At 38.6% G+C, this 14,559-nt stretch overlaps 1 pseudogene; it reads left to right on the plus strand.

The window, feature by feature from the left end:
* The first annotated feature begins 9,701 nt into the window (after nucleotides 1–9,701).
* Nucleotides 9,702–9,801, plus strand: LOC113340710 (annotated as a pseudogene).
* The last annotated feature ends 4,758 nt before the right edge of the window (nucleotides 9,802–14,559 follow it).

Genomic DNA, 14,559 nt, shown 5'->3' on the forward strand with positions numbered 1-14,559 from the left:
TTACAGCCTTACTGATGAGGCATCCTCTCTTTTTCGCTCCTTTCATCATCCTGTTGATGATGATATTCTCCTTGATCATCTTAATGTTTCCCTGAACAACATTTGATGATAAATTTCAAACCTTTTCCTTGGAGGATCTCAAGGAGAAGTATCGACTTCTTAATATTGATCATATGAGTGCCTTATTTGCTAGTAATGGATTTATACGCCGCTTTTGGGAATCCAAAGAAAGGATTAAAGCTTTAGAAGCTAAGATTATCATTCTTATTACTGAGAAGGATCGGGTTGCTCTTAATGGCGCGAAAGCTTTAAAGGAATTTCAAGAAACCATCCTCCAAGTTCAAGTTGAGCGATATCTAGCTATAAGCGAAAAGAATGCCATTATTGAGCGAGGAAACTTGATCCGTTGCCGTCTCCTTATAAAAAGCGATGTTGAATTTGAACGGGATGCTAGGGTTTTAGATAATACCAGAAATGATTTAGCTGTGAATGTTGGTCTTGAATATGATCATGCTGCCTTGATTAAAGATATTATTTCTAACAAAGATGGTTGTTTATCATTCTTTGACAGATACTATTACGCGTCTTTAACCTTCTTATCTTTTTTCACAGATGATGAAAATAATTTTCGTGAGAAAATTTAGGGTCTGGAGACGAAGCTTGCCGCTCGTGATTCTAAATACTGCAGGCTCAAGAAAAAGCTTACTAACACTGTCTCCAATTTGAGCAAGGATGTTGTTCGCATTCGTGATGCAGTTATTAAGAAAGTCTGTGCGGATAACATCATTCCTCTTTTAACTTATAAATTCACTAAAGTTCCTCATAATGAAGAAAACTCTGATATCTCTGATAGCGAGGGAGAGTATGAGTATGAGGAGACAGACGAGGAAGGCACTGGTTCTGATGCTGATGAGGCTAATGAAGAAGACATGGGTGGAAAATAGTTGCTCTTTCTGAAGATATTTTCTCACTCTTTGCACTTGTAAATATTTTACCAATTTCTTATATATTGAGATTCTCCGATGTAAACTCTTAAGCATTTGAGGCTTTCTTAATGTAGATTCTCCTTGTGTTACACATGTATTTACAAAGTCGAAATGTTGTTCTCTCCAATAGTTGAGGTTAATCCAGTGATAATAACATGTGCATATTTATAAAAGTACTGTATCTATTAACATGTGCGAGAATCTATCATATGGAGGCGAATAACACTTCTATATGCTAGTATTCCCATACTTGCCTCTGTTCTCAAGATGATTTGGTCAAGCACACGTACATGTAGGTTTAATTTATCTTTACCTTACTTTATCTTATGTATGTGTCTTCATCTCCTGCCTCAATTATGCGATGGAGAGAGATCTCACTCGTTTTTGTCCCTCATATGTCTTTGTATAATGCCTCAGCCATGTATTATCGGCCTTTCGCGCCCATACACTCTGACTGCAAGAAATTTCCTTTGTATTTTCCTTATGCTATTGACTCCGCACGTTTAATTTCTCTTATCTGCAAAAAAATATTAACTTCTGTTCTGCATTCTCATGAGGTCTTATTTTGCCCAAGATTTTATTTCGTTTTTGTGCGACGAGATCGTAGGCGGTTTTTACACTTTCATGTAATAACCCACTGATCTCTCCTTATCGTTTTATTGTATTATTTCCTCTGCAGGTTTTATTAACTCACAAATACGAGAAGTCTTAATACTCCCGTGAGTAAAAAGCCTCATGATATTTGCGTCTTTTGAGACAATTCAACTCCCCAATGGAGGGTGTTGTCCTTATATTCCCCCTGATTTCCCCTTCAAGGAAGCTTACCCCTACCGGGTTATGGTGGGCTCCTCCCATCCGGTGATGCAACAATCAGTTGTTTTCGTGGCCTCTTATCCCTCTACCGATATGGCTTGTAATACCGCACCCTAAGTGGGGTTTCTTCAGATCGATTGCATCATAGTCAAGACTTGTCAAGAGCGGCCAGGTACGCTCCAGACGTCCCAAACACTCTTGACTCAACTGTGTACCTCGACGCCCTGATCGAGTTTCTGCAATCCTTAGTAGAGAGCTTCTTACCTTAGTCTTTCAACTAAGGCGCTCTACTGGATGGGCTTTTGTTTCATCCCAAATCTCCATGACTCAGGCTCCAGGGTCGATGTATCTTTTACCTGAGTCATGCTAACTAGGGTTTCCTCAATATGACGCGCGTTAGGTCTTATTCTTGCCTCTTGTTGTATGCGAACTAGGGTGCACTGATGTGATTGTAGATAGTGATAAAAGTGGTTCGATTCTCAGACTTGCGAAGGATAAAATATAGACTTAAATTCTAAAAAAAAATAGAAAACTCAAACAAAGATGATGTTGTTATCAATATTAAGAGAACACTGAGGCAAAGATTCCACTATTTTCCAAGTTCAAAGTGATTTAAATCCAATATTTATATTTATTCAATTTTTTCGTTTAATTTGATTCTAAGATGTTGCAACAAGTAGATTTTTAAAATAACAAGTGTAAATCAAAAGCATGGGATATCAAAAACCTAAGTCCAAGCATATACCATCAATGGAAATCACAATTGTTGAATAAAAATCATTAAAACAATTCTCAAACAAGGAAAATAATCATATAAATAATTGTAATAAATAAGATAAATAGAAAATACCACTCTTTATTGGAAAAATAGCTTCCTCTATCGCCTCAGCAATGGGGTTTAGCACCAGCAGAACAGCTTTCCTGCAACTCGTGATTTTTGTCTCCTCTGGTTCTCTAAATTACCCCAAACTGTTTGTAATCCTTCTATGACCTGCAACCAACCTATATATAGGTAACAGACCCAAAAATAACTCGATTTAATCCCTCTCTTTCCTTCACAGCAAGTCTCGGATATTTCCTTTTCTGAATCTTCTCTACGCGTCTTACAAATTAAATCTGACGTCCAAGAATCTCCAAATGATGGCATTAAATATACAGAAGATCTTCTACCCTTATCTGCACGTAATCCCCATGTATAGAACCAAGAAAATTCCCGATAATAATGCTCCTCCTCTGTTTTTTTCAATCCAAGAATTCATCCCTATTCCTTCGTATTTGATAAACATACATCCCCTATTATGCTCTAAGAAGTCCATCCCAACACGAATATGCAGTTGAATCACTCCAAATCAGATCCATAAAATCTCACAAGTCCCGTGAAACTCCAAGCCTTTGTTTTGTATAAACTCGATTTCTGACCCTTTTTTTCGATTCTACAGCTCATACCTTCCCTGTTTGACCAAAACAGGGTAATCCCAATCCACAACAAACACGAATTCAGCCTAAAACTCGATCAGAATCTCGCCAAAATGTTCCGCTGCAAAACTGAATTTGAATTCAGTTTTTCCCGCCAAAAATCTGGAGAAGAGAAAGGTTGCCCCCTATCCAGAGTAGAGGTGCCGATAGCAGGTGCCTTTGGGGTATCCTGAGGGTGCCCCTTAGTAATTCGGGTACCCCTTATCCGTAGTGAGAGTCCGAATAGCAAGTGTCCTCCGGGTGCGCTTTTTGACAACTTTTCGAGCCGATTTTTCCAAAAATGTTTATTGGACAAAAATACCTACACGCACATAAAACACCATAATAAGTACAAAAATGAGCACTATCAATATATAGAATCGAGACAAATTAGACACAAAAATGTGTCTATCAAATACCCCCAAACCTATTATTTGCTAGTCCTCGAACAAAGATAAAATTGAAAAATAAAATCCTAACTCACTGACGCAGGCATCGTCGATTGCATTTAGCGTATGCAATAAACCTTTAAACCCCTAGGTGGCCCTAGTGGCCGAGTTATAGTCTCGGGAGGGCTTACCAGAGGTATACCCACAAAACCTTTATACTCCAGACCCTAGATATCTACGCAGAACCTTGGAAAGCACTAAAGAATCTCCTTGGTTGGCATACTTATTGACTACAGGAAGAAATACCCTGATGCGAAATTCCAATTGATGTACACGAGTTTGCACTCAAGCATACTAAAATTCATATAAAGTGACAGAGCTCTACTCAGATAGTTGCACTATGGACATCAATATTCGGAGTCAAACCAATCACATGGATAGATTAAGAGATGGATATAGAAAAACGTAGATGATTTTGATGTTTACTAAGTGAACGGTGTTTCCCATATCTGTCTGAAGGCCTCCGCCAAAATGAACCTATCCTAATGGATTGAGATACTAGTCTGACTAATAGCAACACAACTGGCATATACAAGGGAACCAGTGATTGATAATCCTAACTCTAGGTCAACACAGCTGGCATATACAAGGGTACCAGTGGTTGACTTTATTGAATTTATTCCTTTTGGTCAAATGGTCTGGTCTCAAATATTTTTTTTTTCATCTCTTTTTTTTTATTTTCTTTTTCAACTTTTTTTTTTCATGGTATCTCAATCACTCTAATTCACCCTAGCATTGGTAACAACTTGAATCGTGAGCCCCACCTAATCACTTAGAGTAACATAGTTTAAAAACAAAATAAAATAAAATAAAAATAGAAGTGAAAAGGACTCAACGAGATATGGTGAAACTATCATGTTATTTCTAACACATGAGCTCTGTGCTTTTATGAATAGACTCTTCTAGATGTTTCCATCTAATCAGATTGGTTCCTCAACTCCTACAACCAAAATGCTTCCATCCACTTAGGTTGGTTAGTGCTATCCTTAATATGCATAAATTTCTAGGCTCTGGAGTTTATTTAAAACAAAAAGTTTCTACCCCACCCCCAAACTTAAATCTAACATTGTCCTCAATGTTTCGAATGAAAGAACAGTGCCAAAAATATAAGTAACATGAGGAAATAGTAAAGAGAGAGTTCGAAAAGATAGTACCTGGGTGAAGTGAAACCAAAAATTGACAAAAATATTATACAACATACAAATCGCCTCGATGGTCAATCAAGGGTAAACAGGGTCCTCCAGAGGGACCTCCTCAACATCACCTGTAGGAAAAGGCTCTAAAAAGGGCTTCAATATCTGACCGTTAACCTTTGAAGAACTAGTACCATCTGATGTTTCAATCTCAATAGCGCCATGAGGAAAAACAGTACGGACCACAAAAGGACCGGTCCATCGAGAGCGCAGTTTCCCGGTGAATAGATGCAAACGAGTGTCATACAGAAGAACTTTTTGACCTGGAGAAAATGACTTCCGTAAAATATTCTTATCATGCACAAGTTTCATTTTGTTCTTATACTACTTAGCACTATCGTATGCATCTCTACGAATCTCGTCCGACTCATTGATCTGGAGCTTTCTGTGAGCTCCTGCCTTGTCAAGTGAAAAGTTTAACTGCTTAATAGCCTAATAGGCTCTATGCTCTAACTCAACAGGCAGGTGACATGCCTTTCCAAATACTAAACGGTAGGGTGACATTCCAATGGGTGTCTTAAACGCGGTACGGTAAGCCCATAAGGCATCAGTAAGCCTCGACGACCAGTCTTTCCTATTAGGATTAACTGTTTTCTCTAAAATACGCTTATTTCCCTATTGGAAACCTCTACCTGACCACTAGTCTGTGGGTGATACGGGGTAGCTACTTTGTGGGTAATACCATACTGTTTCATTAACAGATCAAACGGTCTATTACAAAAGTGTGAACCCCCATCACTAATTATAGCTCGCGGTGTACCAAAACGTATAAGTATATTCTCTTTCAAAAACTTAATTACGACCCTATGGTCATTTGTTTTACACGGAACCGCCTCAACCCACTTAGACACATAGTCTACAACGACAAGTATGTAAAGATAACTTAAAGAATTAGGAAATGGACCCATAAAATCAATGCCCCACACATAAAATACCACAATCACTAAAATAGGGTTCAAAGGCATCATATTTCTACGGGAAATGGTTCCTAAGCTCTGGCAACGATCACAAGAAACACAGTGACTATGAGAGTCTTTAAACAGTGAAGTCCAGTAAAATCCACACTGCAATATCTTAGCAGCAGTCTTCTTAGCACTAAAATGACCCCCACAAGCATGTTCATGACAAAAGGAGAGAATACTGGACTGGTCACTCTCAGGCACACATCTCCTAATAATCTGGTCGGGACAATACTTAAACAAATAAGGATCGTGCCAAAAGAAATGCTTAACCTCGGCTAAAAACCTAGAACGATCTTGTTTACCCCAATGTTGAGGGGTTCTACCAGTAACAAGATAATTCACTATATTTGCATACCAAGGTGATTGGGAAATAGAGAACAATTGTTCATCAGGAAAGCTATCCCTTATAGGAAGGGAATCACTAGGGGAACTAACAACTAGCCTAGATAAGTGGTATGCTACTACATTTTCATCACCCTCTTTGTCTCTAATGTCTGGAGAAAATTCTTGTGACAATAGGATCCACCTAATCAATCTAGGTTTCGTATCCTTCTTAGAAAAAAGGTATTTCAAAGCAGCATGATCAGTATAGATTACGATCTTAGAACCTAATAGGTAGGATCTAAACTTATCCAAGGCAAACACGGTGGCTAACAGTTCCTTCTCGGTAGTTGTATAGTTCAACTGGGCATCATTCAGAGTTTTGATAGCATAGTAAATCGCATGAAGTAATTTTCCAACACGTTGACCTAACACAACGCCTATAGCATAATCTGAAGCATCACACATTATCTCAAAGGGTAGGTTCCAGTTGGGTGCCTGGACTATGGGAGCGGTAGTGAGTAAATTTTTAAGCTTCTCAAAAGCCTCTAAACAAGCATCATCGAAGACAAACTTAACATCTTTTGCAAAAAAATTGCAAAGAGGTCTAGAAATCAAGCTAAAATTCTTAATGAATCAACGGTAAAAACCTGCATGCCCTAGGAATGACCTAATGTCTTTTACGGTTTTTGGGACCTGTAAAGTCTTAATAAGGTCAACTTTGGCTTTGTCTACCTCTATACCCTTTGAAGAAATGATGTGCCCTAAAACAATTCCTGATTTAACCATGAAATGGCATTTTTCCCAATTAAGCACTAAATTCTTTTCCTTACACCTAGTCAACACTAATGTCAAATGACGCAAGCACTCATCAAAAGATAAACCAAACACTGAAAAATCATCCATAAAGACCTCTAAAAACCGTTCTACCATATCAGAAAATATGCTCATCATACAACGCTGAAAAGTCGCAGGGGCATTACACAGCCCGAAAGGCATGCGTCTATACGCGAATGTACCAAAGGGACAGGTAAAAGTGGTTTTCTCTTGGTCTTCTGGGGAAATAACGATATGATTATATCCGGAAAATCCATCTAAAAAGCAACGGAAACTATATCCAGCTAATCTCTCTAGCATTTGGTCGATAAAAGGATGGGAAAAGTGATCCTTCCTTGTGACCTTGTTCAATTTCCTATAGTCGATACAGACACGCCATCCCGTGGTCACTCGGGTTGGGATTAACTCATTATCCTCATTCTGGACTACAGTGATACCTGATTTATTGGGAACAACCTGAATGGGGCTGACCCACTTACTGTCTGAAATTGGGTAGATAATACCCGCATCTAACAACTTAAGCACCTCTTTTCGAAATACTTCTTTCATGTTAGGGTTCATTCGACGTTGCATCTCCCTAGACGGTTTGGAGTCTTCCTCTAAATTAATCTGATGCATACAAACGGTAGGACTAATACCCTTAATGTCTGCTATAGACCACCCTAAAGCTTCCTTATTATCTTGAAGTACTTTTACTAGCCTACTTTCCTGATCACTATACAAGTCGGCAACAATAATCACATGTAAAGTCTCAGATGGGCCTAAGAACACATAGTTCAGGTTATCTGGTAGTGGTTTGAGGTCCAACTTAGGGGGCTCTTCTAAGGAAGGAACTGAGGTAGTCTCAGAAGCTCGTAATGGTTCGAACCTAGCTTTCCATCTATCAGTGTCTAACACAGGGTAGAATCTAATAGAGCATTCACTTGTTCAATGGTACTATCATCGTCAAAATCTAAACCAAAATGGGATAGACAACTCTCTAATGGGTCTTCAGACAAGATGTTTGGTAATGACTACTGAAGTAAGGATTCTATCATATTCACCTCTTCAACACATGTGTCATCTAGCTCATAAGGTAGCTTACTCACATTAAAAATGTTCATTTCAATAGTCATATTACCAAAGGATAAATTCATCACACCATTTCGACAGTTTATGATCGCATTAGACGTAGCTAAGAATGGGTGACATAAAATCACAGGTATCTGGTTCTCTGGGTCAGGGACAGGTTGGGTATCTAGGACCACGAAATCCACTGGATAAATAAACTTGTCGACCTCAATAAGAACATCCTCGATAACACCTCGAGGAATTTTGACAGACCTATCAGCTAACTGCAGTGTTATGTGAGTAGGTTTCATTTCACTAAGTCCTAGATGTAAGTACACATGGTACGGCAGTAAGTTCACACTGGCTCCTAAGTCAAGTAAAGCTTTTTCTACCCGGTGTTTACCTATTGTACAAGCAATGGTTGGGAAACCTGGGTCTTTGTACTTTGGAGTGGTAGTGTTCTGAATGATTGAACTTACATGACTAGATAAAAAGGCTTTCTTATGGACGCTAAGTTTTCGCTTTCGCGTACACATATCCTTAAGGAACTTGGCTTAAGCAGGAATTTGCCTAATTGCATCTAATAAAGGAAGGTTTATGGTAACTTGCTTAAAAACCTCCAATATGTCATTAAAGTTCGATTCCTTATTTGTTGATGCTAATAGATGGGGAAATGGGGCTCTAGGCACAGAATCAGACCTCTCAGGAACCGAATTGGCATCATCGGAAATTTTATCAGTCCCCTCAGTTAGTGGTCCTGAGGGATGAGCAACTGAGGGGTGAACTACAGTATGTTCACTATCGGGCATGGTTACCTGATTGTCTACTACTCTACCACTCCTGAGGGTTCTAATAGCATTCAATTGATTCGATGGTTTTGCACCTACTTCATGAACTCCTCTAGGGTTGGGGGTAGTCTGACTAGGGAGCCTTCCGTTATCTCTCTCACTTAAGGTCTTAGATATTTGGCCGACTTGAAGTTCTAGCTTAGCAAGGCTCTGAGCATTAGTTTGAAAGTTCTGCTTGGTTTTCTGTTGAAAACTAATTTGGCTCTGTGCTAACATATCCTGAGTTTTTGCTAACATCTTAATAGATTCCTCTAAGCTAGTCGTTTTGTTTTCTGGGCCTGATGAATTCTTAGTGTAACCAAAACCTGGGGGAGCATTAGAATTACTAAACTGACCTTGGACCTTAGACCATGAAAGGTTCGGATGGTTTCTCCAACCATTGTTATAGGTTTCTGAATATGGGTCAAACTTCTGAGGGTCATACCTAGTGTTATTATAGAGAGCATTGGCCTGCTCTTCATTATTCTGGCCTTCCCAAAAATGCTCCGATCTGCCACTAGTGTGACCCACTTCTAAAGCTTCTAACCTTTTCGCTATAGCAGCAATTTTTGCATCTGATTCAAAACTTCCTTCTACCCTATTAACGTTTCCTCTGCCTAGAAGAATTTTTTTCTGGGGTACCCTATTACTTTCCCATTGTTGGGTCTTTTCGGCGATTTCATGCAAGTATGTCATCGCATCATCAACTGTTTGGTTTTCGAACCCACCTGTACACATGGACTCTACTGTAGTTGTGGTGGGATAATCTAAACCCTCATAAAGGATCTGAACTAACCTAACCTTTTCTAAACCATGATGAGGACATTGGGCTAATAAATCATTGAACCTTTCCAAATACCTATACAAAGATTCTCCCTCCTGTTGTGTAAACGTGCAGATTTGCGTCCTAATAGACGAGGTTTTGTGCCTAGGGAAAAACTTGTTCAAAAAGGCAGATGTAAGTTGTTCATAGGTTTCAATTGATTCGGAAGCCAAACTATACAGCCACAACTTGGCTTTATCTTTTAAGGAAAAGGGGAATAACCTGAGTTTTAAAGCATCATCATCAAGGTTTCTAATTTTCAGGGTACTACAAATTTACTCAAAGTCCCTAACATGGAAATAGGGGTTTTCATTTTCTTTTCCTAAAAAGATTGGGAGCAACTGTAAGGTTCCAGGCTTAAGTTCATAATTTGCTTCAGTTTCAGGTAAACTGATACACGAGGGACGAGTAGTCCTAGTAGGATTCAAAGTTGCCATTTCTGGCGCTATTGGACTATCAGGGATTCTTTCCTCAAATGGACGTTCAAAAACGGAATCTTCACGAATCGGACTTTCTAAATTGAGGTAATCAAGACGCTTAGAACTACTAGGTTTCTCTTTAACAAATCTACCTAGGGCGTCTCTTTTACGTTCAGGCATGCAACAAAATAAGGTAGGGAATTCTATGCAAACACAAAACAAGGCTGACTCAACCAAATCAAACTTAAATTTCTAGCAAACAAAAAGCATGATGTCTCCACTTAGATTGTTTCTAGACCATCTTCTATTCTTTCGAAAAGGAATTCGTTACAATCTGAGCAAACCCCTCTGAAATCAATCCGAGTCAAAGTAAGTTGAATCGAGGCGAGGGAAGCTTAGTGGAGATTTGATACCCAAGGCCTCACCGGTTACAAGGCGGCGCAGTCACGCATTCAACTCACAGAAACCTTCAAGAACTTCGAAGTATGCTCAAAAGAGTAACCAATATTCTTCGAACGACTTTCCTATTAAGCTCGTTACCCTATAGGTCTCGTTCTAGTCAAAATTTTAGGCTTAGGTTCGCGTTTGGTTTCGTTTTCCTAAGGCGGGCAAGAAGAGAATGGTGATGAAATCCGAACCCTTATCTTGTATGGCCAGTCCTTTCCCTTTACTAGGAAATTAAAGCAGCCGTTTTCAAGTCCTCAGCATATATGCAAACGAAGGAATACAGTAAACCCGCTGACAGGGGATTCGCGGGTGTTTCGAAAAACTTACCTCCCGTACCAGACGGGCGAAGAACCGCTGAAGTCGACTCGGGCCACGACTCCTATGTCATGTACGAACCCGAGGGGCCGAGGCGATATCGTAATCACCGTCCTTCTCTGCACACAGTTTATATTTAAACCAACCCTTCCTTAGGGTTTTAAAAAAAAATAATGTCCAAAGTCCAATGTCCAAGTGTCCAAAAAAGAAAAAAAAATTACAAAAAAACAAACAACCTAATACATTCTCTCTTTTTTTTATAAAGAAAAATAAACAAACCCTAAAAAAATAAAAAAAAAAAAATATCTAAAAAGAAATTGTCTTCTTCTCCGTTCTTTTCGCTTTAAGCTTTCGCTCCAAGTCTTTATGCTTTAAGTTCCAGTCTTTACGAAATCACCAAACTCCTTGGCTCAATTCGCTTTATGATCCAAAACCTGTAGACAAAAGATAAATACCCAAAAACGTAAAAAAGAACAAAAATAATAAAAACCTAAAAAATAAAAATAAATAAAAGAAAACGAAGTCTAAAAACCCTAAAAGCAAATCCGCGTCGGCGGCGCCAAAAATTTATGTGATTGTAGATAGTGATAAAAGTGGTTCGATTCTCAGACTTGCGAAGGATAAAATATAGACTTAAATTCTAAAACAAAAATAGAAAACTCAAACAAAGATGATGTTGTTATCAATATTAAGAGAACACTGAGGCTAAGATTCGACTATTTTCCAAGTTCAAAGTGCTTTAAATCCAATATTTATATTTATTCAATTTTTTCGTTTAATTTGATTCTAAGATGTTGCAACAAGTAGATTTTTAAAATAACAAGTGTAAATCAAAAGCATGGGATATCAAAAACCTAAGTCCAAGCATATACCATCAATGGAAATCACAATATTGTTGAATAAAAATCATTAAAACAATTCTCAAACAAGGCAAATAATCATATAAATAATTGTAATAAATAAGATAAATAGAAAATACCACTCTTTATTGGAAAAAATAGCTTACACTATCGCCTCAGCAATGGGGTTTAGCTCCTCATATCAAAAACAGGTTCAAAATATTTTTCCATTGCTCAAAAGGTGTTTTCAAAGGTGAAGAGACTCAAAGGGAGTAAAACAGTTCAATCGCAACGTTTATATGTGTTGCAGATCGACTGTTACAAGAGAAACAGAAGGAATAAGACTGCTACAGTAACGATAGAAGCGAAGTGTTGTAGAACAACGACAGTGTTCTGCGACAGTTGGGCGTAGGTTGATGTTCTTCGTGTTCTTCAGCAGCACCAACAAAACAGCTTTCCTGGAACTCGTGATTTTTGTCTCCTCTGGTTCTCTAAATTACCCCAAACTGTTCGTAATCCTTCTATGACCTGCAACCAACCTATATATAGGCAACAGACCCAAAAATAACTCGATTCAATCCCTCTCTTTCCTTCACAACAAGTCTCGGATATTTCCTTTTCTGAATCTTCTCTACGCGTCTTACAAATTAAATCTGACGTCCAAGAATCTCCCAATGATGGCATTAAATTTACAGAAGATCTTCTACCCTTATCTGCACGTAATCCCCATGTATAGAACCAAGAAAATTCCCGATAATAATGCTCCTCCTCTGTTTTGTTCAATCCAAGAATTCATCCTTATTCCTTCGTATTTGATAAACATACATCCCCTATTATGCTCTAAGAAGTCCATCCCAACACGAATATGCAGTTGAATCACTCCAAATCAGATCCATAAAATCTCACAAGTCCCGTGAAACTCCAAGCCTTTGTTTTGTATAAACTCGATTTCTGACCCTTTTTTTTCGATTCTACAACTCATACCTTCCCTGTTTGACCAAAACAGGGTAATCCCAATCCACAACAAACACGAATTCAGCCTAAAACTCGATCAGAATCTTGCCAGAATGTTCCGCTGCAAAACTGAATTTGAATTCAGTTTTTCCCGCAAAAAATCTGGAGAAGAGAAAGGTTTCCCCCTATCCAGAGTATAGGTGCCGATAGAAGGTGCCTTTGGGGTGTCCTGAGGGTGTCCCTTAGTAATTCGGGGTACCCCTTATCCATAGTGAGAGTCCGAATAGCAAGTGTCCTCCGGTGCGCTTTTCGATAACTTTTCGAGCCGGTTTTTCCAAAAATGTTTATTAGACAAAAATACCTACACACAGATAAAATACCATAATAAGTACAAAAATGAGCACTATCAATATATAGAATCGAGACAAATTAGACACAAAAATGTGTCTATCATGCACACCATAATTGAATACCTAGCCTCCCTAATTGGAGTTTTTACTTCTGTAGCCTTCTATTAAGGTCTTATTTTTGCCTTGTTCTGATAAGACATTATCATAAAAAATTTCATTCACATTCACACTCTTGATTAATACAATGCTGATATCTGCTCTCTTTTGCTTATTCTCCCACATGATGACTATTTTTTAAACGACTTCATATCTGAGATAACTTGGTTGTTTCTTTCGCCTTATGTACTTCATTGAGTCCGCGTATGTTTTCCAATACATTAATTCGCATGCGTTCTACATCTTTTGATGTGCTATGACTGCCGCACGGATCATATTTCTTCAAGTACACTTTCCTGATTCTGTATGGCCCTTCCCATATATTCTCCATCTGTCTCTTACTATTTTTCTGATAGAGCGGTTTCTTCCTCAACACTGAATCTCCTTCCTGGAATTCGCTATTGCTAACATACTTGTCACGTTCGCTCTTTTGTGCGGTCTTTGTCGCCTATGCAGAAGTCTTTCTCATTTCACTCTCCTTGTTTACATCATCCACCATTAATCGCTCACTTCTTCGGTTATCTTGTATCCGTTTCTTCCAATTTTTTCGCTTGCTTGTGCGTTCTTCACATTTGTCAACATCAATCTCATGGAAGCTTTTACCTTCATTTGGATCCCCTCTTATTACTCCAACACCTTGATGTAGAGGGAACTTGATGCATTGGTGGAAAGTTGAAGCCACTCCTAGAATACCATGCAACCATGGCCTTCCTATCGAAGCATTATAGTGCAATTCTACGTCAACAACGCAGAATACTACTTCTGTTGATATGCTCTTCAGAGGAATTCGCATCGTTGTCTCTCCCTTTGGCTTGTTAGTTGTTCCGTTGAAACCATAAATCTTATAAGTTGATGGGATGAGTTCATCATCCCTACAACCCATAGTCTTGTATGTGTGATAAAACATAATGTCAACTGAACTGCCCGGATCTATCAGTATTCTATTAATAGCCCAAGCGTCTGCATCATCCTCTTCCTCTTCATTAGCTTTTACCTTTGGATTAATTTCCAATTTGACCACAAGTGGGATCTCGTGCGGTTCTCCACCCCCTGGTACTTCTTCTGCGTTAAATGAAATATGTTGCTTCTGTCAATCTTTTAATGGTAATATCTTCGCAAGGCTGAGTATCTCTCTTCCATCACTATCTCTTGCGTAAACTCGACTTAGAACATTATCATGAAAATATTCTACGATTTTGAATGAGTGTATTATCGAATTACAATATAAATTCTTTGCCTTCGAGCCCACTTCGATCAGATATGTGTTCTTTTCTATATCCCTATCTTGTGCACGCCCTGCAGGTGGTGGTGGTAGATTATGTGGCTGTTGTACTATGAAGTGGTTTAGCTTTCCCTGATCAAT

Source organism: Papaver somniferum, unplaced genomic scaffold (assembly GCF_003573695.1).
Source record: "Papaver somniferum cultivar HN1 unplaced genomic scaffold, ASM357369v1 unplaced-scaffold_22, whole genome shotgun sequence".
Taxonomy (NCBI): Eukaryota; Viridiplantae; Streptophyta; class Magnoliopsida; order Ranunculales; family Papaveraceae; genus Papaver; species Papaver somniferum.